Genomic DNA, 22,626 nt, shown 5'->3' on the forward strand with positions numbered 1-22,626 from the left:
TAAATAGGACTTGGCCACTTGCGTTATGAATGCAGGGCAACAACTAATTAAGATAAATAGGAGATAAGGTCGCAGCTCACATCACTTAAAATGGATGATGGAAAGAATAGTTACAATGGTGCTGCACTCAGATGGAACAGTTTGGCATGAATTTAATGAGGATGCTTCAATCTGAGTGAGCGGTCTGTGATTTTGACGTGAGTACCATGTCTGTTGAGAACAAGATGTTGGAGGTCCATTGTAATAGGTAAGTGCCCTTGTATTTTGACATTGGTATCTGGAATGTTTGTTAGATCCTTTTTTTTATGCAAGTGCATCAGTATTGGAATGGGATTACATTTCCCAATTAAGATGCAGATGCATCAATATTGGATGTGGACCTTATACTATGTGTTTGCTGATGATGAGTCTTTGGTTTCCACATAAGTGGGACACCAGAAGACAAAAGCTGGACATGCTGGAAGAGGGTGATATGTGTGGGGGAAGGCTGCCTGTTTGGTGTTGTATGTGATTGGGGGGAATAGATTTGCAGGATTCCATGCACTAGTGAACTGGCCTATTTTGGGGGGAATTTCCCAGAATGTACACCTGCTTTCTAGCACATGATTGCTAACGTTTCCCCCCGAATAAGACATCCCCCGAAATTAAGCCTTAGTGTGTTTTTGAGGTGAAGAATTAATATAAGATCCTATTTTATTTTCAGGGAAACACAGTAATTACTAGTCTATTGAATCCTCTGCACGGATATCCCCTACCAATTTAATATTAGATAAAGATTTCAAGAGGCAAAACATGCTGCCACTCTCTTTAATGTCCACCTCCAACTTCTCTTTCTGTTGTTTCAGAACTCTGGAGAATGAGGTGAGTGCTGATGCAGGATGGAGGTCAGCTCCTGAGGCCACATAAAACCTTAGACAGTTTATCAGTTTTCCTCTCCATAGGATCAAAAAGAGATTTCACGTAATCCACTGGCAAAGTAATCTGCTTCACTAGCTTTACCACTATGGGAGCTGCATTCCAAGATAGGGATGAATGCATAATTTTCCTTTAAAATAGCTGGAAAACTGTAGATCAAGTAACTCTTCCTATACACTTTCAATAAATGGTGAAAGGTGAAAAAATAGATGCAAAGGTCATCTGGCAGCCCCACCATAAATACTTTTCCAGTTATTTCAGTTTCCTCTGAGAAAGTCAAAACCATAAAATGAAATAGTTCTGACAATGTTGAAGCAAATATATGTTTAGTCAAGTTTGTAAGCAGATGTGCTGTGCAAATAGAGACCAACCATGCAAAATGTAAGTATACATTAGAACTGCCCTTATTATGTCCCACATGTTGAAAAGATTCTTAGAAGAACTATCTAAATCATGTCTTGAACAAGTTAAGAGCAAGATTAAAAAGTGTCAAATCCTAACATTCCATCTTTCAGGGTAAGGCTAGTGTGCAAAGAGTGATGGGCTTCACACACCACGTGGCACATGGACAGTGACTTGTAGTGCTGAACTGGTCTTAATACATTGTGTCCTTTAAACCAGATTCAGTTTGTGGTCTTCATCTCGGTATTCTGAACAACTTTTCGATAAACAGGCAATGACCTCGAAAAATAAAGCACTTAAATATTGTCAACTTGTTCTTCAATACTGGTACAGTCTTCACCCTCTATTCTGTCTAAGCATAGTAGATAATATACAAGTTGAATGTATCCTGTAGTGCTAATGGTTTGTAACTTTTGACTCTTTTAATAACGATGTCAAAACGTTTATGTGTCGGATTTTGACACATTTTACTAACTGTGTTCCCCAAATCTTCTCTCCTCTCCCCCCACCTGCCCCCCAAAAAATCAATTAAAGATTATGACTACAATTTGTCATTATTCATAATGTACACACACAGAGAGCACCTGTACTGTGCTGTAAAGAACAGTAAAGTGTTAGACACTCCCCGGCCCCCGGTCTCCCCTCTGTGTGTGTGTGTGTGTGTGAGGGAAATGTGTTGAGTGCGGGGAGCAGTGCGCGCGCTCTTTCACCACGCTCCCCAGCATTGTGCTGAGAGTCATCAGTTATGCACGGGCGCCGGCGCGCGCTGCGGAGGCTCCAAGATGGCGACGGCCGCAGTTCCTCCTGCTGCAGCCTCCCCACCTCTGCAGTCCGGCGGCGCCTGCAGGGACTCACGCTAGCGGCCGGAAAAGTAAGTGCGAGGGCAACCCGCAAATAACTTTCTATAGACACGATATAAAAAGACAGGGCTAGGACCGGTGCAGGACTCTAAAGAGAAGTGCCCGGGGGACCGGCCCATTGCTGAATGTGGGTCTGGAGGAGGGAATGTGGATCGGCTGCTGCTGCTAGGGGCCCGCGATAGGGGGAGGGGAGATCCGGCTCAACCAACTGCCGCAGAGACCTTACTGGCATTTAACTTTGTGGGAGTGGGAGTCCCCCCAGTCACCTGCATGCCCTGTAGCTGAGCCCTTTGCAGAGGGCATCCCATCATCTCATCACACCCCTTGAGCCCTGGCATCAGTCAGACCAATACCCAGGGGGTGCAGAGCCTGAGAGATGGGTGTCTTATTTTGAGGGGGGGGGGGGGGGGGGGGGGGGGGTCACTGCACCATCCCAATCCCACCCTGACCCTATTGAAAGTGGCCTGATTTATTTCCTGTGGGATGGTGCTGCATCCTTGTGGCAAGTCCTAGTCAGTGATTACCAGCACCCCCGCTTACACCTAAAAAGTAACTCACAGTGGGGTGCCCTGGTACATTGCATGGAAACACCAAACTCCCCCTCTACCCCCCTCCCCCCCAGTATAAAGAGTGCGATGAAATTCACAAGGTGTCATCACTTTCTGTCCCCTGCCCCTCCCTGGCACGCGAACTGTGAGCACTGAATGTGTAGAGAGGGATGGGGGGCTGGACAGCTCCATTAAACCCTGGAAGGAGGTGCTGCCGAGGCTTACACTCCTGACAGAATTTGGATCTGAGGTACCCCCGTTATTCTCCGAGGGGGTAAAGAGACTGGGAGGTATGCGGGTGTGGTGGGTGTAGAATCCTGCGCATTGTGCTCTGTTCTATGTGTTCCATCCCGTGTGTTCCATGTGTAGAGCAGGTTAGAACGCTAAGATCTGATACATTGTATTGCAGTAGTGCTGTGAATGGCCGGGGCGGTGAGTCTTGCAGTATAGATACAGTATACAGGCGGCTTTCCTATCTGTTTCAGCATGTTGGATGTAACCTGCCCCTGTACACTGCGGTATTTTTTTTCCTCTTGTGAAGCCTGTGGCCCTTACGTCCTGCAACGAAAGAAAATGTATATGCACAGATCAGCTTTTTTCCTGCCTGTAAATTGAATGCTGCTTGTCCCACGCTCTAAGGTTTTATTAGACTAATGTGAATGAAAGGGTGTTTTAAGGACTGATGGTGTTCCTATGTTTGTGGGAAATAGTACATCGAACCTGGTACAGGGGGGACTTAATGCAGCTCGGAGTGCTTCACCTTTTTAAATTTTTTTTTTTTTTTTACATTAAGCTAGTTTATAGCTTAATAAAATGCATCTAACTCTCATTATGTGTTTGATTTCTAATTCCACCATTAGAATCATTGCACATACTCTATAGCACCTTATAAAAGACTAAGCTTATCAGGATATGATATGTCGTCTGATGAGTTAGTCACATGTACCGTTTTTAGGCTGTGGCCAGCATAATGCCCCTTCTTGGAGTGAGAATATCCATATATTTATATGCCCTGTTGGCACATGTCCAGCATGTTAGCATGAGTGTTCAGACAATGAATGCTCTTAGTGGTACTGAATGGACAGCTCATAGGAACTGCTGGCCTCAGTTTATAGTGCTGCTGAATAGGTAGCTCTAGTATAGCTTGCTGTATAAGGGGTGCTGAATGGACAGCTCCTTAAGAAAGCAGTTCTTGTTTTTTTTTTAAAGTAATATCTTGTAGAACTTACAATTAACTATAGCTGCATCATTTAGCAAACATTACATATTCCATTGTAAGTGCAATGTGTTGCAGTGTGTTTTAAAATTTTTGTACTTCAGAAAATATATATTGTATTTTGTTTCTTAAATATTGGCAAGTAACTTGGAAAAAAAGCATAATACATAATCTTTTAAGTTTTCATGAGTTACAAAACACCGCCAGATTTTTAAACTATGCTGCTGCATTATTGAATAAAAAAAAAAAATGATTTTCAATTGTGAATACATTCATTGCTAAATCTTTTACTTTAGATGAAAATCACCATTTACATCTGCTTTTTTTTTCTTTTAAATATGCCCTCCTTTTGAATTTCAGAGTTTTGATATCTACTTTGAAAATTAAATATGTTTTGTCCTTTGTACAACTTTTATATTTTTATATGATATTTTTAACTGTCATTTTTAAAATTCAATTATGTTTTTTTTTTAACCTTTCATTATCTGTAGTGTCATGAATTTATTATTCACTAGATTTGCAGGTCTGATAATAGAGCCAGGTTTATATTGAATTTAAATCACATGTAATCTTTTTGAAAGTTAAAATGCAATGGAATTATTTTAAACAACAAGCTAGAAAAACCCCTAAAATAAATGTACCTTATAGCATCATTACAAGTAAAGTGATTTAAAATTGATTGAAATTTGAGACATAGTAGAAAAGTGTAAATTCTACTCACATTCTCTATAGGAAAAATAATGTTCTAATACTTTTTTACAAATTTATGTTTTTTGATTAGCTTTTTTTTTTTGTTGTAAATTTTTCTTTATTCACAATCCACAAATAGTCCACAATTATTGTATGTGGGTTATTAGTTAAAAGTAATATAAAATATCAAATGAGAACTATGCATTCTACCCCTGTGTAATATGTTGAGATTGAGAGTTATAGTATTAAGTACGTAAGGGCAAGGAGCACAAGGTGCTTTAAAAAGAGTAAGCAAAATTCTAAGGTTAAAGAACCCAAGTGTAAGCTGCAGAGGTTTAGCCCCCTCCCCCCCCCCCACTATAAAATATTTATAATGATGTGAACGGGTTTATATCTGGTGGGATAAAGGAGAGGGGGGGGGGGGGAGATTTTATTATGGGGGATTTAACTCCTGCTAGTATGCTAGTACGAAGGTAAAGTCAAAGTTGCAAATTCAAATATTTGTAAAGGAATATGCAAAGTGATTTGTTTAAAATTCAATTTTACCTTTATAAAATGTGCAATGTTACAAGACAGTCACAAGACTTTCTGAAGTACCTGACATTGCAATCATTTGGAAAATTTGAATACATTAGGAAACTAGAACTATTGGGAGGAAAAAGTATACATTTGGCCAGATTACAGTCAAGATGAACAATTTCTATGAACATTTTTAATCTAAGCAATATAAATGACCCTTTTTATCATGCATTGCATTTCTAGCCAAACTATCATAAATGAGGTCTTATTTTAGAATAGTGTAACTTTATATATCAAAAACAATAGCATCAGAATGATTACTCTTTTACAGACACAATTAATCAGTTCTATTTTTCTGATACGTGAGTTTACTTGTATACTTGAAATTCAATTTGGCATACCTATTGTACAAAATGTACTTGGTGTTTCCGGGAATTCCTTGGCATATTATATTCATATTTACTGCTAATGTGGATAATTTTGTGGGCTGCTGTGATCAATGCTGCCACTTTCAGTCTGCAAATATTCTTAGAGAATAACCCATGGGTATAATGATGTGCATGGACCTGCACTCTACTGTCACTTGGGGTCATGCTTTTATAATTCAGGGTGATATAGATGGGAGAATACCAGTATGGAACTTTGTCAGAACCATTAAATTAACAAATGGGGTTGGGAAAAATCTCCTTGCCAAAGACAAGGCTTTCATTTGCATATACATCTTTGATCCCACCCTGGAAATGCAAGATGTTCTTATCTAATATGTAGGGATCCAATGTGTACTAAGTGTCTAATTTAGGTCCTCCAGAATAAGGTGTGAAATAAAATATATTATGCATCATATACATCTGTAAGAATAATATATATGTCCTGCTTTTTCTTTTACTTAATTCAAAAGCGCTGAGAAAAAGTAATTGCGTTTTACAAATACGAATTTGTGTATGCTACTTTTTTTTTATTGGTGCCATGGCTTTTTTAGTACATTTCTTCAGCTGGTCCTTCGGGAACAGAAAAAGTGACAGGAATGAAGAATGTTTCTCCTTTTTTTACAGATGTGTTAATGTTAGATTCACCTATTTTGATTAAGTGGTTGAAGATTCCCTGATTTAGAGTGTGTCCTTAAATTGACAGTACTATAAAGCAAAACAAATAAAATAAAAATATATATATATGTAAAAATATAATAATATTAATGTCCATACCAAGAGACAAAAACTCAAAACCTCAAAAGCTTATTATCCAAGATAAGAAATAAAGTATTTGATTAAAGATTTTCTTAGAAGGAGTAGAGATTAATATTTTTTTGAAAGAGCGAAAGGAAGTGAAGTTCTCTGAGGCTGTCATGGTGTCTGTAGTACCAAACATAATTTGCATACGTTCTCATTTACTCATAGGCCGTTCAGGACATAATACTGCCTAATGAATAAACACATTACCATAGCAACACTGGAATTGTGCGCAGTGATATCTGAAAGTGAGCTTGTGTTGAGTCATGCATGTGCATGCTACATGTTTGTCCTTAGAATGTGCGTTTGTGTGAAGCAACATTGGGTGAGATTGAGAGTCACTATCTGAAAAGTGGTGCAAAGTTCTAAAAGTTCTTTGCATAAGAATTTAATGGAAAAGGACCCTGAAACATACATGCACTATAACCTTGTAAATGGTCTATGTAAAACTGTCTTCATGTTAAAATAAATAAATACTTTTATTTATCCTAGTGCTCAACAAACATTGTAATACATGCTTTATACCTCACTTTGGGCAGATTTGTCAAATTATCAATGGTTACACTTTTTTTTTAAAATTAACTTTAAAAGAAGCAACGATTTGTAATTCTTTACTGCTTCTTGAATATTTTGGCTCCTATGGTTTACTTCTGTATTACTAACACACTTGATGTGTACACTTTAGTATGTTTTATACTGGTGAGATTAAATAATTTTAATTCAGGATAATATATACTATTCCTGGTTGCAATTTACAATGATCACTGGAAAGTAGATGTCTTATCATTTACTGTCAAATCTATGATTCTTTGATCCATTGATATATAATTTCATATATTTTGTAATAAATGAATTTATTTATCAATGTTCCTCTTTCAAATTTAATTTTGTTTAGATGTAAATTTGCCTACACTGGTTTATCTCTTATTTTATTGTGTACTTTTTCTCATGAAAATGTTTGCCAAATATGGTCAAAGTCAAACTAAATACTACATACTCATTTTTTTTCTAAATTCTGATGACAAACGTAGAGAGAAAATAAAACATAAATACAATTTGTGACAATCTCAGCCATTTGGCCATTTACAGAAAGTATCTATCTTGTTCTGACTGCACCATTTCCTCCATGGCCCTGATGCCCTTTACCTTTGTAAGCTATTCACATTTTTATGGTGAAGAGATTTCCAGTATAGGGGAGGTAAGCTGCATTCAGAAGACAGTGTCAGTATTTTCTTATGGCATATAGGGCCAAGGGCAGAGTACAGAATATTTGATAGAGTCCTAACCTCAACATCTAAGGAAAGGGATTTAGGGGTGATTATTTCTGATGACTTAAAGGTAGGCAGACAATGTAATAGAGCAGCAGGAAATGCTATCAGAATGCTTGGTTGTATAGGGAGATGTATTAGCAGTAGAAAGAGGGAAGTGCTCATGCCATTGTACAGAACACTGGTGAGACCTCACTTGGAGTATTGTACGCAGTACTGGAGACCGTATCTCCAGAAGGATATTGGTACTTTAGAGAGAGTTCAGAGAAGGGATACTAAACTGGTTCATGGATTGCAGGATAAAACTTACCAGGAAAGGTTAAAGGATCTTAACATGTATAGCTTGGAGAAAAGACGAGACAGGGGGGATATGATAGAAACATTTACATACATAAAGGGAATCAACACAGTAAAGGGGGGACTATATTTAAAAGAAGAAAAACTACCACAACAAGAATTAAATTAGAGGGACAAAGGTTTAAAAATAATATCAGGAAGTATTACTTTACTGATAGGGTAGTGGATGCATGGGATAGCCTTCCAGCTGAAGTGGTAGAGGTTAACACAGTAAAGGAGTTTAAGTATGCGTGGGATAGGCATAAGGCTATCCTAACTATAAGATAAGGCCAGGGACTAATGAAAGTATTTAGAAAATTAGATGGGCCGAATGGTTCTTATCTGCCGTCACATTCTATGTTTCTATGTTTTTAAACCTGTAAAAAAAATTTACCAACTGGATTTACTGTTGCTGCTAGTTTGTATGTTTTTTTTTGTTACATATTTACTTTATTAAGGGGCACTATAGACACCAAAACAACTTTAGCTTAATGAAGCAGTTTTTGTGTATAGAGCATGACTCTGAAGTCTCTCTGTTCAATTCTCTGCCATTTAGGAGTTAACAAACTTTTGTTTCTTTTCCTCCTCCCCTGACTGTAAATCTCAGCATGCATGGACAAAAATGGGTTAAATTTTAGTCAGATTTTTTTTTTTTTACTTTCTTTTTCTAATTTGCATTTTTATTAAAATATATGGGAGCCAATCTATACATATTTTAGCGGTACAGCACAATATGATGATGTAATGATAATTTACAAAGAGTATTCATATCTTGTATTTTGTTTAGCTAGCAGAAACATGTAAAATAACGTTTCACAGCCACAAGAACAGCATTTACAACCACATATGACATAATTTACAGCCATATATGACAGGCGAATTATGTACTTGTACTGTGAAGGAAAATGGTCTAGAGATGAATTGTCGATATCTAGCATCTTAATAAGAGTATGAAGCCTACCTGACAACTAGAAGAAAAATAAATAGAGTTGTGGGTCCCTAATATCTTGAAGGGAAGTGTCAGGATGTATTCAAGACTGTTAAAAAGTTTGTTTAAAAAACTTCTTTCAGTAGGGATAAATAACCCTAACCATGGGGTAACAAGGAGGGGTGGTGGTGGGGAATATTATGCCAGGAAATGGTGGTTAGAGCTGTTTGTGGCCACTGATGTGGCCACTTATGTGGACATTTATCCAACTGTAGAGCCTGAGAGCAAGCCCCTAGATATGACTAACTTAAATAAAACTGAACATATCATAACATAACAATTACAGAGTGGAGAAGCCAGTGTGGTTCATAAGAGTCAGGTTCCCATATCCGAGTCCCGATCTCCAAGCGATACAATGGGAACTAGTCTTGAGCAGTCTGTCCTGAGCATTCTGGTGGTGGTGTGGTAAGTCACAGTTCCTCAAGAAATGTCAGAGCTTTCTGCGGAGATGAATTTCAATGGACAGTTCCGTTATAGGTCACTGACCAATGGTAAGGTATACGAGCTACTGCAGGAGGCTAGCAATTGTGTGAAGGGATCTTCTCCATTTGAGTGTTGCTCTGGTGAGATTTGGTTGACTCTGACCTGAGATGACTCAAATGCGTATGGCATCTTCCCTTGTAAAGTCATCATAATGGCCTTTTATCTTGAGAGGAGGAGGAGCAGGCTATCTCATCACGGGAGACCGATGCTGGTGCCTGTGGGAACTTATAGATGCAATACACCCCATCAAATGTAGTTTTATTTGCTTAGAGCAAAAAAGAAGGGCATCTATTGACAGGGTAGAATGCTTAGATGAAAGTAGTAGGTGTATCTCGAGCTTTTGTTGCTGGATCATCTGCAAAGTTTCTAGATTTACTGTGATTTCAGTGCAGGAGATGAGAAATTCTAAATTAAACAGAATTTGCAATAAAGGAAGTATAAATATTAATCTCACTTTACAGGTAGTGTTTAGGAAGGCTGTGCACATTACTTGCAGTGAGATGTGACTAAGGCTGCATAAACAAAGTGATTCCTAAATGGCAGAGATTTGAGCAGTGAGATTGCAGGGGCATTATTTATACACCAAAACTGCATCATTAAGCAAATGTTGTTATTGTGACAAAGGAAGTTTTCTTTGCTCAGCTGGGAGGTAGAATAGATAAATTTGATATTGCAATGCTTGCTTTTATCTTATGTTGAAATTATTTTGTGAGGTATGGAGGTTATGTAGGGAGTCCTTCAAAGATGACATACCATTACGTAACTCTAAGATGTCCTCCTTTGAGGCTCTAATTTGAGCAATAAACATAGAATGTGACGGCAGATAAGAACCATTGGGCCCATCCAATCTGCCCAATTTTCTAAATACTTTCATTAGTCCCTGGTCTTATCTTATAGCCAGGATAGCTTCTTGCCTATCTCACACATGCTTAAACACCTTTACTGTGTTAACCTCTACCACTTTAGTTGGAGGGCTATTCCATGCATCCACTACCCTCTCAGTAAAGTAACACTTCCTGATATTATTTTTTTTTTTTTTTTAATTCTTTATTTTTGTCACTCAGCATGTTTTGTAAAAAAAAAATACATTGTGTGGACAGTTGTTTTTGAATATCACATACAGTTTTACAGACATGGTTATCAACTTGTGTACAGCAACATTTTTTCAAGTACATTAATTCTAAAAAAACAAAAAATTAAAGTGTAGATACACTGAAAACAGAGGTGGGTCTGTTAGTCAATGAAGACCAGGAAAGGGCAGAAATTTTAAATAACTATTTTTCTTCGAAATATATTTAATGAGGATCCTATGGCAAGAGATATGCATATGATTGCTGCAACAAACTTGCAGATAACTTGTGATTGGATAACTCGAGACAAGGTGCTACAGCTATTAAAGAAAATTAATGTAAATAAAGCTCCGGGGCCTGACGGTATCCACCCACGAGTACTTAAGGAGCTAAGTGGGGAAATAAGTGAACCTCTGTATTTAATTTTTCAAGATTCTTTTGTTTCAGGTATTGTACCGGAGGATTGGAGGAAGGCAGATGTTGTTCCTATATTTAAAAAGGGTTCAAAATCCTTGCCTGGAAATTATAGACCTGTGAGCTTAATTTCTGTGACTGGGAAATTATTTGAACGGCTATTAAGGGATAATATTCAGGAATTCATTGGGAAGAACTGTGTTATTAGCAATAATCAGCATGGTTTTATGAAACATAGGTCATGTCAAACTAACCTAATTGCATTCTACGAAGAAGTAAGTAGAAATATAGATCAGGGTGTTGCAGTGGATGTGATCTACTTGGATTTTGCCAAGGCATTTGATACGGTTCCTCACAATAGGTTAGTCTTCAAACTAAAAGAAATTGGTCTAGATGAATATTCTTGTTCTTGGGTAGAACATTGGCTTAAGGATAGAGTACAGCGAGTTGTCATAAATGGTAAATTTTCAAGCTGGACAAAAGTGGTAAGTGGTGTCCCTCAGGCTTCTGTTTTGGGACCGCTTCTATTTAACATATTTATAAATGATCTTGAAATGGGCATTGAAAGCCATGTATCAGTGTTTGCAGATGACACAAAACTTTGTAAAGTAATAAAATGTGAGCAGGATATTGCCTTGCTGCAGAGGGATTTGGATAGATTGGGGGACTGGGCACTAAAATGGCAGATGAAATTTAACGTAGAAAAATGCAAAGTTATGCACTTCGGGGTTAAGAATGCACAAGCAATTTACACCCTAGATGGTAGTGAACTAGGGATAACCACACACGAGAAGGATTTGGGAATTGTTATAGACAACAAATTAGGTAGCAATATGCAATGTCAATCTGCCGTTGCTAAGGCCAGTAAGGTTTTGTCATGTATAAATAGGGGCATAAATTCTCGAGATGAAAATATAATTTTGCCTCTTTATAAATCGCTGGTAAGACCACACCTTGAATATGCTGTGCAATTTTGGGCACCTGTTCTAAAGAAGGATATCATGGCACTAGAAAAAGTGCAGAGACGAGCTACAAAATTGATAAAAGGAATGGAGCATTTTAATTATGAAGAAAGGTTAAAAAATTTAAATCTCTTCAGTTTGGAAAAACGGCGCCTTAGAGGGGATATGATAACATTATACAAATATATTCGGGGCCAGTACAAACCATTATCTGGAAATCTATTCATAAACAGGGCTATACATAGGACACAAGGTCACACATTTAGGCTTGAAGAAAGGAGATTTCATCTAAGGCAAAGAAAAGTTTTTTTTACAGTAAGAGCAATAAGGATATGGAATTCATTGCCGGAAGAGTTTGTTTTGTCAGAGTCTATACAGATGTTTAAATTGCAATTGGATAAATACTTGCAAAAACATAACATACAGGGATACAATTTCTAATTAGTGGGCTAATAGCTGCTTGATCCAAGGAGACATCTGACTGCTATTTTGGGGTCAAGAAGGAATTTTTTCCTAGTTTGTTGCAAAATTGGAAGCGCTTCAGACTGGGTTTTTTGCCTTCTTTTGGATCAACAGCAAAAGCATATGTGAGGAAGGCTGAACTTGATGGACGCAAGTCTCTTTTCAGCTATGTAACTATGTAACTATGTAACATGCAAAGTGTTTTTTTTTAACAGGTTAATTAACAGGTTTACAACAGTTAAGTAAGCCCCACTGGGCGCGTTAGTAAGGTACGTCTAGGAGCGGTGTGTCTCGTTTTGGCATGAGTGCTCCGTGGGGTGGCCACCTCCAGGGATTTGTGTAGGTGGGTATTTTGGCATTATTGTGGAAGGTGAGGGGGGAATAGGTACGTTGGAGCCCGTGCTGGTTGCATTTGTGCGCATCACCGTGCGTGTATATTTGCACAAGGCTGTAGATGCAGTACAGCTGTGTTGCCGTTTAAATTTTTTTCCTAATATTATTTTAAAACCTTTGTCCCTCCAATTTAAGACTGTTCTCTTGTGGTAGTTTTTCTTCTTTTAAATATAGTCTCCTCCGTTATGTTTTTTAATGTTTCTATCATATCCCCCCTGTCTCGTCTTTCCTCCAAGCTATACATGTTAATGTCGTTTAACCTTTCCTTGTAAGTTTTATCCTGTAATCCATGAACCAGTTTAGTAGCCCTTCTCTGAACTCTTTCTAAAGTATCAATATCCTTCTGGAGATACAGTCTCCAGTACTGTGTACTGTGTACAATACTCAAAGTAAGGCCTCACCAGTGTTCTGTACAATAGCATGAGCACTTCCCTCTTTCTACTGCTAATATCTCTCCCTATACAACCAAGCATTCTTCTAGCATTCCTGCTGCTCTATTAAATTGGCTGCCTACCTTTAAGTCATCAGAAATAATCACCACTAAATCCATTTCCTCAGATGTTGAGGTTAGGACCCTTTCAAATATTCTATACTCTGCCCTTGGGTTTTTACATCCAAGATGCATTATCTTGCACTTACCCACATTAAATGTCAGCTGCCACAGCTCTGACCATTTTTCTAGTTGACCTAAATCATTTGCCATTTGGCTTATCCCTCCTGGAACACCAACCCTGTTACATATCTTAGTATCATCAGCAAAAATACATACCTTACCTTACCATCAAGACCCTCTGCAATATCACTAATAAAAATATTAAAGAGAATGGGTCCAAGTACAGATCCCTGAGGTACCCCACTGGTAACAAGACCATGCTTCGAATATACTCCAATTATTACAACCCTCTGTTGCCTGTCACTCAGCCACTGCATTAACAATATTGGAATCCAAACTTAAAGATTGCAGTTTATTGATAAGTCTTCTATGTGCAACAGTGTCAAAAGCCTTACTGAAATGTAGGTACGCAATGTCTACTGCACCACCATGATCTATTATTTTAGTTACCCAATCAAAAAAATCAATAAGATTAGTATGGCATGATCTCCCTGAAGTAAACCCATGTTGTCTCTGATCTTGAAATCCATGGGATTTTCAACAATCCTATCCTTTAACATGGTTTCCATTACTTTGCCCCCGTACTGAAGTAAGACTTACTGGCCTATAGTTGGCCGACTTCTCCCTACTACCGTTCTTGTGAATGGGCACAACATTTGCTAACTTCCAATCTTCTGGGACTACTCCTGTTAATAATGATTGGTTAAATAAATCCGTTAATGGTTTTTCTAGTACACCACTAAGCTCTTTTAATAACTTTGGGCCCCATTGACTTATTTGTCTTTACTTTTGACAGTTGGAATAAAACCTCTTTCTCTGTAACCTCATTTGTCCTTTTTCCTAACTGAGGTCCTTTCCTTCAATTTCATCTGTGAGTACTGAACAAAAATATTCATTGAGGCAGTCAGCTAGACCTTTATCCTCTTCTACATACCTTCCTTCTTTTGGTTTTAACCCCTTAAGGACCAAACTTCTGGAATAAAAGGGAATCATGACATGTCACACATGTCATGTGTCCTTAAGGGATTAATCCAACTAATCCTTGTTTTGCTTTCCTTTTCTCATTAGTGTATCTAAAAAAATGGTTTGTCCCCTTTTTTGCTGACTGTGCTATTTTCTCTTCTGTGTGTGATTTGGAAGCTCTTAAATTTTGCTTAGCCTATTTCTGCCTAGATGTTTCTATCTTCCTCACTCTGTGTTTTTTTTTATAATTACTAAATGCTAATTTTTTGTTTTTTTACTATTTTGGCCATTTCTGCAAAGAGCACAGTGGTTTCATAAATGTTTTGCTTTTACTGACAAGCCTAATGCAATTTTCTGTTTCCTTCAGTAGTGCAACTTTTAAATAATGATATTTCGTTTGAAATCCTTTTAAACTGTCCCAGTCTGATAATGACTCCTTTAAACATATTCTAATTTTAGAAAAGTCTGTTTTTCTAAAGTCTAAAACTTTTGTTTTTGTGTGGTGTGACTCAGTCATTGTTCTTATATTAAGCTGACACTGACTGAGGATCACTGGTTCCTAAACTTTCACCTACAGTAATATCTGATACCAGATCTCCATTTATTAACCCTAAATCTAGTATGGCCTCTTCACGAGTTGGCTCCTCAACAACTTGTTTTAGAGACAATCCTAGTAGGGAGTTTAGAATGTGTGTGCTTCTGGCACAAGCAGCTATTTTTGTTTTCCAGTTCACATCAGGAAGATTACAAGTCACCCATGATGATAACTTCCTCCTTCATTTTCGTTTTAGCTATTTCCTCAACTAGTAGATTATCTAACTCTTCTATTTGTCCAGGGGGCCTATAAATCACACCTACATGAGTTACTGTGTGATTACCAAATTCTAACGTAACCCAAACGGACTCTATGTTTTATTAGGCTAGATTTTATGCTATCCCTTACATAAAGGGTCACCCTTCCCCATTTCATGCCTTCACTGTCTTTTCTATATAAAGAGTATCCTGGTATTGCTATGGCCCAGTCATTTTTCTCATTATACCATGTCTCAGTAACAGTGACTAAATCTACATTATCAGTTCCCATTATTGCCACAAGTTCATGGATCTTATTCCCTAAACTGTGAGCATTTGTAAGCATGACTCTAAGCTTATCATTTTTTTTTTTTTTTTGAATTCTTTATTTTTGGAGTGCAAGATATTACATACGAGTCACATACGCCACAACAGCGTGCAATAAAACTGGGATACATACGATTAATACAGTGGCCGGTGGGAATTGCACAAATTTTTTTTTTTTTTTGAAGAGCATAGTAATAGGCTTGGTAGTAATAAATGAAGTACAATGTATGAATTACAGCTAGGCGATTAGCCTTGAGTAATCGAGAGTATCACGTTGGTTTAGGTGCCCAGGTAACATCTAGCTCATTGTGTACTACGCCCTTAATGGGCGAGCGAGATTTGAATGCATATAGGTTACATTGAGATAAAACAAAACAAAAATTCTAAACTGTTAACCTCTTGGTATCGCTTGTTTTCACTTATATAGAAAGTGTGCACATGTTAGAGAGACGTCTCTGGACTATATAATATAATACAATAAAACATGGTATAAAACTATGTAGTGGATGTAGAAATTGTGAAGCATTTCTTGTTGTGCTCAAACGTGTCACTGACTGCAAAGTTGGGTATGCTGTACCTGGTTACTGCCTCGCCGCCCCCCCCCCCCCCGCGGCCACCCACGGCCGGGGAGGGGGGGGAGGGAAGGAGCCCCACGTATGTCTAGGTGCGTTTGAGAGTAGTTTGGATCAGATGAGGCGCCGGTGTGGGCGTATGCATAAGTGAGCTGTAGTGTGTGGACATTTGCTATACAACTAATGAGCATTATTAAAGTTCACATTAAAATAACATTAAGGTCACTCATTGAACTTGAGTGGCCCGTGTAATATGTCATAGTGTCTTAGTGCGGCCGAGTGGCCTATAGTCCCGTTCAGAGTGATCTGCATTTGGAAAGTCCTCAGGGCCCCTTCAAGTGCCGTTATCTTCGGCGGTGGTCTGTTCTGGTCCGTGTGGTACAAATATTTTGGAGCGCACTGGGTCCCATCTGTGTTGCTGGCGTGGGTTCTCTTGGTGTACCGGTCCAGGGATCGCATCTTGGGGTAGGCCTAAGATGTGCTGTATGTTTCTTGCATCCTGCATCGAGTGCACCACATGGCTGTCTTCCCCTTTCCTGACAATTAACGATCGGTCAGAGCGCCACCTGTATTTAATGTCCCGTTGCCTGAGGAGGGTAGTGAATGGCTTCAGGGTCCCCCTCCATGCTAGCGTGCCGCCAGTCACATCAGCGAAGAAGGTTAATGTATGACCCTCAAACGAAACCTGAGTTCTGTTCTTAAGTGCTGCCTGGAGTGTGGCCTTGTCCTTGCGGTGGTGGAAACGGACTATGAGATCACGGGTTGCAGAAGCCGGGGCTCTAGCCGGTTTTGGGACCCGGAATACGGATTCGACTGGAATGCATTTAGATTGTTTTGGTGTGAGTAGTTCCGTCAGGAGCCTGCGGACTAAGTGCGGCAGCTCCTCTGTCGGTATATCCTCCGGCAGCCCCCGTACCTTGATATTAGTGGCCCTGCGCTCTTCCTCTGCGGCGGTGAACCTTCGATCATATTCCTCGTTTTTGAGTTGTAGCTTAGTAATTTCCGCCTGCATTGCTGTGATTTGCGCGTCTCGCGCCACAGAGGCGTTTTCCAGGGTTCCCAGCCTGCCATTCATGCCTTGTAGCTCCGTGCGCAGGGAAGCCATGTCCGCCTGTAGTGTGGTCTGGAGGCCCGCCAACAGGGTTTTTAGTACTGCGGTGGTCACCGGAGCGTTGTCCGGGTCTGGAGGTGTAGTCCCCTGTGCAGGTAAGTGTGCGGTCATTGGGACTTCTCCTTCTTGATAGAAGTCGTCCGAGTAGTCGGAGTACGTGTCAGTGTGGTCGGCCATTTTGGGCCTTGCCGCCTCGCGGGCCTGTCTCCAAAGAGCCCCGATGTCTTGGCTCTGCCTCGGCTGATCGGGCTTCGCTTTTTTAGATTTACGCCCCATATCGGTTCTGCTGGCTCTCCCTTTCACCGGTGATGATTTGAGAGAGGTTTAATGGGCCGAAATGGGTGAAAGTTTGCTTTTTCTGCGGGAGCTGCAGTCCCATGCGACTTCTCCGCTTCGTGGCCCGGCTCCGCCCCTCTAAGCTTATCATTTTTTAACACACTTGCTACAGGCACTTTCTGTCCTTGTTTTGAGGGGCAATTGGATTCATGTTTTATTACCCTTTTGCCCCCCCCCAGTTTAAATATGTCCTAGCAAAACCTCTGAACTGCTCATCGAAAACATTAGATCTCTGTTTTAACAACCACTATATATGCAGCAAATAACTTCTGAATGTCTGTGAGCAGGTTTTTGAAGACAGGGCAGAACTCTCTTGAGCCCCTGGAGCCGCTTCTAGAACTGGGGGTAAATGTAAAGGGACCGGTCTGCTGGCACTGGTGAATGTGTTAACAGGCATCACAGCCTTCACTGTTGGCCATTTTGGTGTGTGCGTGTCTCTGCAACAAAGTGCCAATGTCACTGGATCTTCAGGAGCTCCCACAGTAGGCTTCTGAGATCTGCATCCCATCTATGCAGAGTTCCGTGTGTACCTTGTTAATGCTGCTGTCTGAATGGTGTCTGTTCTAAGGCTCTCAAAGCCAGTGAAGTGTTGGAATAAGCTGACCCCTGGTCTGCGGCGCTGCTGTTTCACCAGCAAAGCAAAAAAGAAGGGCATCTATCGACAAGGTGGAATGCTTGGGCGAAAGTAGTAGGTGTATCTCTTGCTTTTGTTGCTGGATCAGCTACACATTTTCTAGATTTACTGTGATTTCAGTGCAGGAGATGAGAAATTCTAAGTTAAACAGAATTTGCAATAAAGGAAGTGCAAATATTAAATCTCACTTTACAGGAAGTGTTTAGGAAGGCTGTGCACGTTACTTGCAGTGAGGTGTGACTAGGGCTGCATAAGCAAAGTGATTTAACTCCTAAATGGCAGAGAATTGAGCAGTGAGACTGCAGGGGTATAATCCATACACCAAAACTGCGTCATTAAGCAAAAGTTGTTATGGTGACTATAGTGTCCCTTTAATATTACTTTGCAAAGAGCCTCTTCCACTGATAAGCAGTTGTTTTGCTTTATGTTTCAAAATAAAATAATTAAATTTGACCACTGGAAAAATAAATATGTTTGTTTTGTAGCATATGTCTAGGAAAGATTTCCTAGAACAATCTAAGGAAAAAGGTTAAAACCTTAAGGATGGAGGCAATTGTACACGTTCCATTCAAAACTAAATGTAAACAAATCCCGGAATTTGCGCTATATGTCTGTTCAACTGTAATTCACTCACACTTATCATATAGCATTTTGTTCAGGAGAAACAGGGCTTTCATTTCACATAAAATACTGATATAATAAACATAATTTAAAATGCATAAAAAAGTTTGAGTAATTAAGAAATGTTGTTATTTTCCAAGTTCTGCATGGTATTTTAACTGTTAATGTCATATACTGTTAGTTGTTACTGCAATAAAATACACACATTTGTGTTCAGCGATGTCCCCCATGTACAAGTTTTATGGTGTTTTGGAAAGTTACAGGGTTAAATATGAGCTTGCATTTAAATTCTCTGGACTATCTGCCTGGGTTTTTTTTTTTAAAGTGAAAAATACATTTTAAGGAGATCTGACTAAACATTTTTTTAGTCCACCACAAGCAAGTAAACAATCATAAGTCTTAAAGTTCCACCTGACAATATTGCAGCTGTATGCCATTGGACATAGTTTTCACATACAGGCTGTACCGTAATCTACAAACAACGATCTGTTTTATTTCTTGGCTTGCAAGAAAACAGGTGTACTATGCAATCAAAAAGGTTTGTAGCTCTTCATAATTATGAAGATATATAGAGAGAGGAGTATTGGAGGCAAAAATATGGATACCATAACAAATCATGAGTTAGAATGGTCAAGTGTTTCAGAAATGTTTACAGAAACTCTAGATGACCTTGTTTTTCCATAATGGGTGCTTCTATGTTATGTATGTTTTATATGGCATATTTTCAGTTTTTAGTGGTAGAAAGAGGATCCAGGCACCCCAAGAATCTTCAATTGTATTTATTAGGTCAAGTGAGACACCGCAGTGTTTTGCCCCCTGAAAGGTTCTTTGTCAAGATCTTTCTACCACTGATATATACTCCCTGGGGCTGGTGCTGGCCCCAGTTTAGCACCTGGATCTTCACGTGATTGGAGTGTGATTAGTTTATTTTTTTTTCTCTTTTTGCAATTATTTTCAGTTTTTTTACATATTTGTAGCACATTTTAGATTAGTATTAGTGTTAAGTGCTAAGGTGGTGTAGAGGTTATTGCTTAGTGTAAGGTTGCTGAAGGGGCAAATGTTAAGTGTTAATGTAGTGGTTGGTCTACTGTAGGGTTTCATTTGTAGTGATGGTGATATAGTGGTTAGTGGCATGTTAATGGTTAATGTTGGCATTGATGTGGAGAACTTACTGTAAGGATGGCACTGATAAAGTTTATTGGGATTTACAGTCCTGGTATTTCTTTGCATTGAGGTCATCAATGCATTATTATCCATTCTTTCTGTGAAATAATTGCACAGATGACATCACCATCTTTGTATTAGAAAAGTCTAAAATATGATCTGACTATTTGAAATAAAAAAAAATTAAAATAAATCTCTCTCTCTGTATATGTGTGTAAACTAAAAGATTAAATTAGTATCTTGTGATATCTTTTTTTATTGGAGTAACAGAATGGTGGAACGAGGCGTTAAGGTGATCCTAAAGTCTACATTTTGAACTTGAGAAAGGGGGATTTACCAAAAGCTTGTCACTTCAAAATTCTGTTAGTCTAATATAAATGTTTAACACGATACTAATATAATCTGTTATTTTACATCTGCATCATGGTACCAATACAGCTAAATTTTCAGCTTAAAAATATATCTATATATTGGGCTTGCATATTTGTTTTTAGCCGAATTGTAATTTGTCCAAATTTATGCTTATTAGCTGTATTCCAAAGCGTCATGTAGACATATAAAGAGAATGAATTACTTACGTGATGGATAAGCAGCTTTGTTTAGTATGAGTGAGTTGAGTATTGGAAGTCACCTAAACTTAATTTTTGGTAAAAATGGTTCTGCATTTTTTATCCATGCAAGTATTATATATAACTAAGTAACTGCTACAAAAGGTAGTGGAGCACAGATCATGGGTCCGGAGAGGAAATCAGGGGCCCATGAGCTGTACCCTTACAACTACCTAAAAGAGGAACTCCTAATCAAAGGGCATAAACCCAAATCCAATATAACAAAAATAAAGAAAGTGTAGTATCCCGGTAAGGGAGCCTACTAACAGGAGTGCCACTAGAGTAGAGAGGAAGGAAAAAAGGGCATCCTACCTTTAATAAATCTAGGGATATATAAAAGGAATGACAAAAAATTACAAAGAGGTTAACAAGTAGGAGGTCCACGAAACAGTGCTATGAAAGATACTGGAGTACTCAAAAGTCCCCTGTACAGCCAGTCTCTCTTGCAACCAACTAATAGGGATGGGTAATATAGGCAACAAAAAGATGGGGCACCACATCTAAAGCCAAACACAGAAGACCTCAGAAACAAATCTCCCTAAAGTTACCTCGATACCGTGGTCACTCCCACGTATCTACCTAAACCAACTCTCCATATAATAGTTAACCTAATAATACTTCTAAATACTAAAAATAAATCATGCAATCATACAGGTGGAAAAATAAATAAATGTGCCACCAGTGATAAATCAAAAACAATAAAAGAAAAAAAGGGAAAAAGCGCTTGACGTGCCTTTTACATAGTTACATAGCTGAAAAGAGACTTGCGTCCATCGTGTAAAACGCCATTGTCAGGAGCATATGAGCGTCGAGCGCCTTTTTCCTTTTTTTTCTTTTATTCTTTTTGATTTATCACTGCACTAGGTGGCACATTTATATAAATAACAGATTATATATACAGTGCATTAGAGAAAGTAAATAACAGATTATATATACAGTGCATTAAATAAAGTATTCTGGTCCCGTCATTTTTTTAAAAAAATGTGTTTTTAAGTAGTAGCTACAATTGTTTACATTATTTTTTCTCCACGTCAATCTACACTCAATAACCCATAATGACAAAGCAAAAAAAAATATTTGAAAACTTTGCAAATGCATTAAAAACAAAAAGCTGAAACATTACGTTGATATAAGTATTCAGACCTTTTGCTATGACACTTAAAATTTAGCTTAGATGCATCCCATTTCATTAGATCATCACTGATGATGGTGTTTATACACTTTGATTGTAGTCTACTCGTGGCAAATTCAATTGATTGGACATGATTTAAGGTTTCACTGCTGTAAATGTATATCAGAGCAAAACCTAAGCCATGATGTTGAAGGAATGGCTTCCTGAGTTTAGAGACAGGATTGTGTCAAGGCACAGATTTGGGAAAGGCTACAAAAAATGTGGCTGCATTATAGGTCATTTCCTAAGAGCACAGTGACCTTCATAATTCTTAAATGGAAAAAGTTTGGAACAACAAGGACTGTTAATAGATCTGGCCACCCTCCCAAACTGAGCAATCAGGAGAGTAGGGCCCTGTTAAGGCAGTGACCACAAACCAGATAGTCACTCTGGGTGAACTCCAGAGATCATGTGTTGAGATGGGAGAAATTTGCAGGACAACCACCGATAACTGCAACACCCCACCGATATGATCTTTATGGTACACTGGCCAAGCAGAAGCCTCTCCTCTCTGCAAGATACAAAACTGGACAGCCACAGAAAATCTTGGGCTGGGGAAGAATGTGGAGAGGCTTGCAAAGTCTGCAGACAAGAGATCTAAAATGTATGCATGTTTTCATTGGCAGTATATCTACTTAATTGTTAAAATACAAAAATAAATCCATAGTTTGTTCCCTTGTCCAGAGCGCTAAGGCCGTAAGCTGGGCCAAACTTTCACTTTCTTATAGGACAATGACATTAAAAACACAGCCAAGAGTGGCTGAGGGACAACTCTGTGAATGTCCTTGCCAGAGCTATGACTTGAACCCAGTCAAAAAATCTCCGGGGAGACCTGAAAACACTAACATCCCAATCCATTCTGACAGGACTTGAGAGTATCTGCAGAGATGACTGGCAGTAACTACCCAAATCCTGCAATGCAAAGCTTGTCACGTCATACTCAAAAACACTTGAAGCTGCAA

At 38.8% G+C, this 22,626-nt stretch overlaps 1 protein-coding gene across 1 annotated transcript in view; it reads left to right on the forward strand.

Moving 5' to 3' along the window:
- Positions 1 to 2,100: 2,100 nt before the first annotated feature.
- Positions 2,101 to 22,626, forward strand: part of SCN8A (sodium voltage-gated channel alpha subunit 8) — a 143,490-nt gene continuing 122,964 nt past the window's right edge. The window contains exon 1 of the mRNA XM_063428129.1: positions 2,101 to 2,188. The gene's annotated coding sequence lies outside the window, so the exon portion shown is untranslated. The remainder of the gene's footprint in view (positions 2,189 to 22,626) is intronic.

Source organism: Pelobates fuscus, chromosome 1, assembly GCF_036172605.1.
Source record: "Pelobates fuscus isolate aPelFus1 chromosome 1, aPelFus1.pri, whole genome shotgun sequence".
NCBI classification, from domain to species: domain Eukaryota; kingdom Metazoa; phylum Chordata; class Amphibia; order Anura; family Pelobatidae; genus Pelobates; species Pelobates fuscus.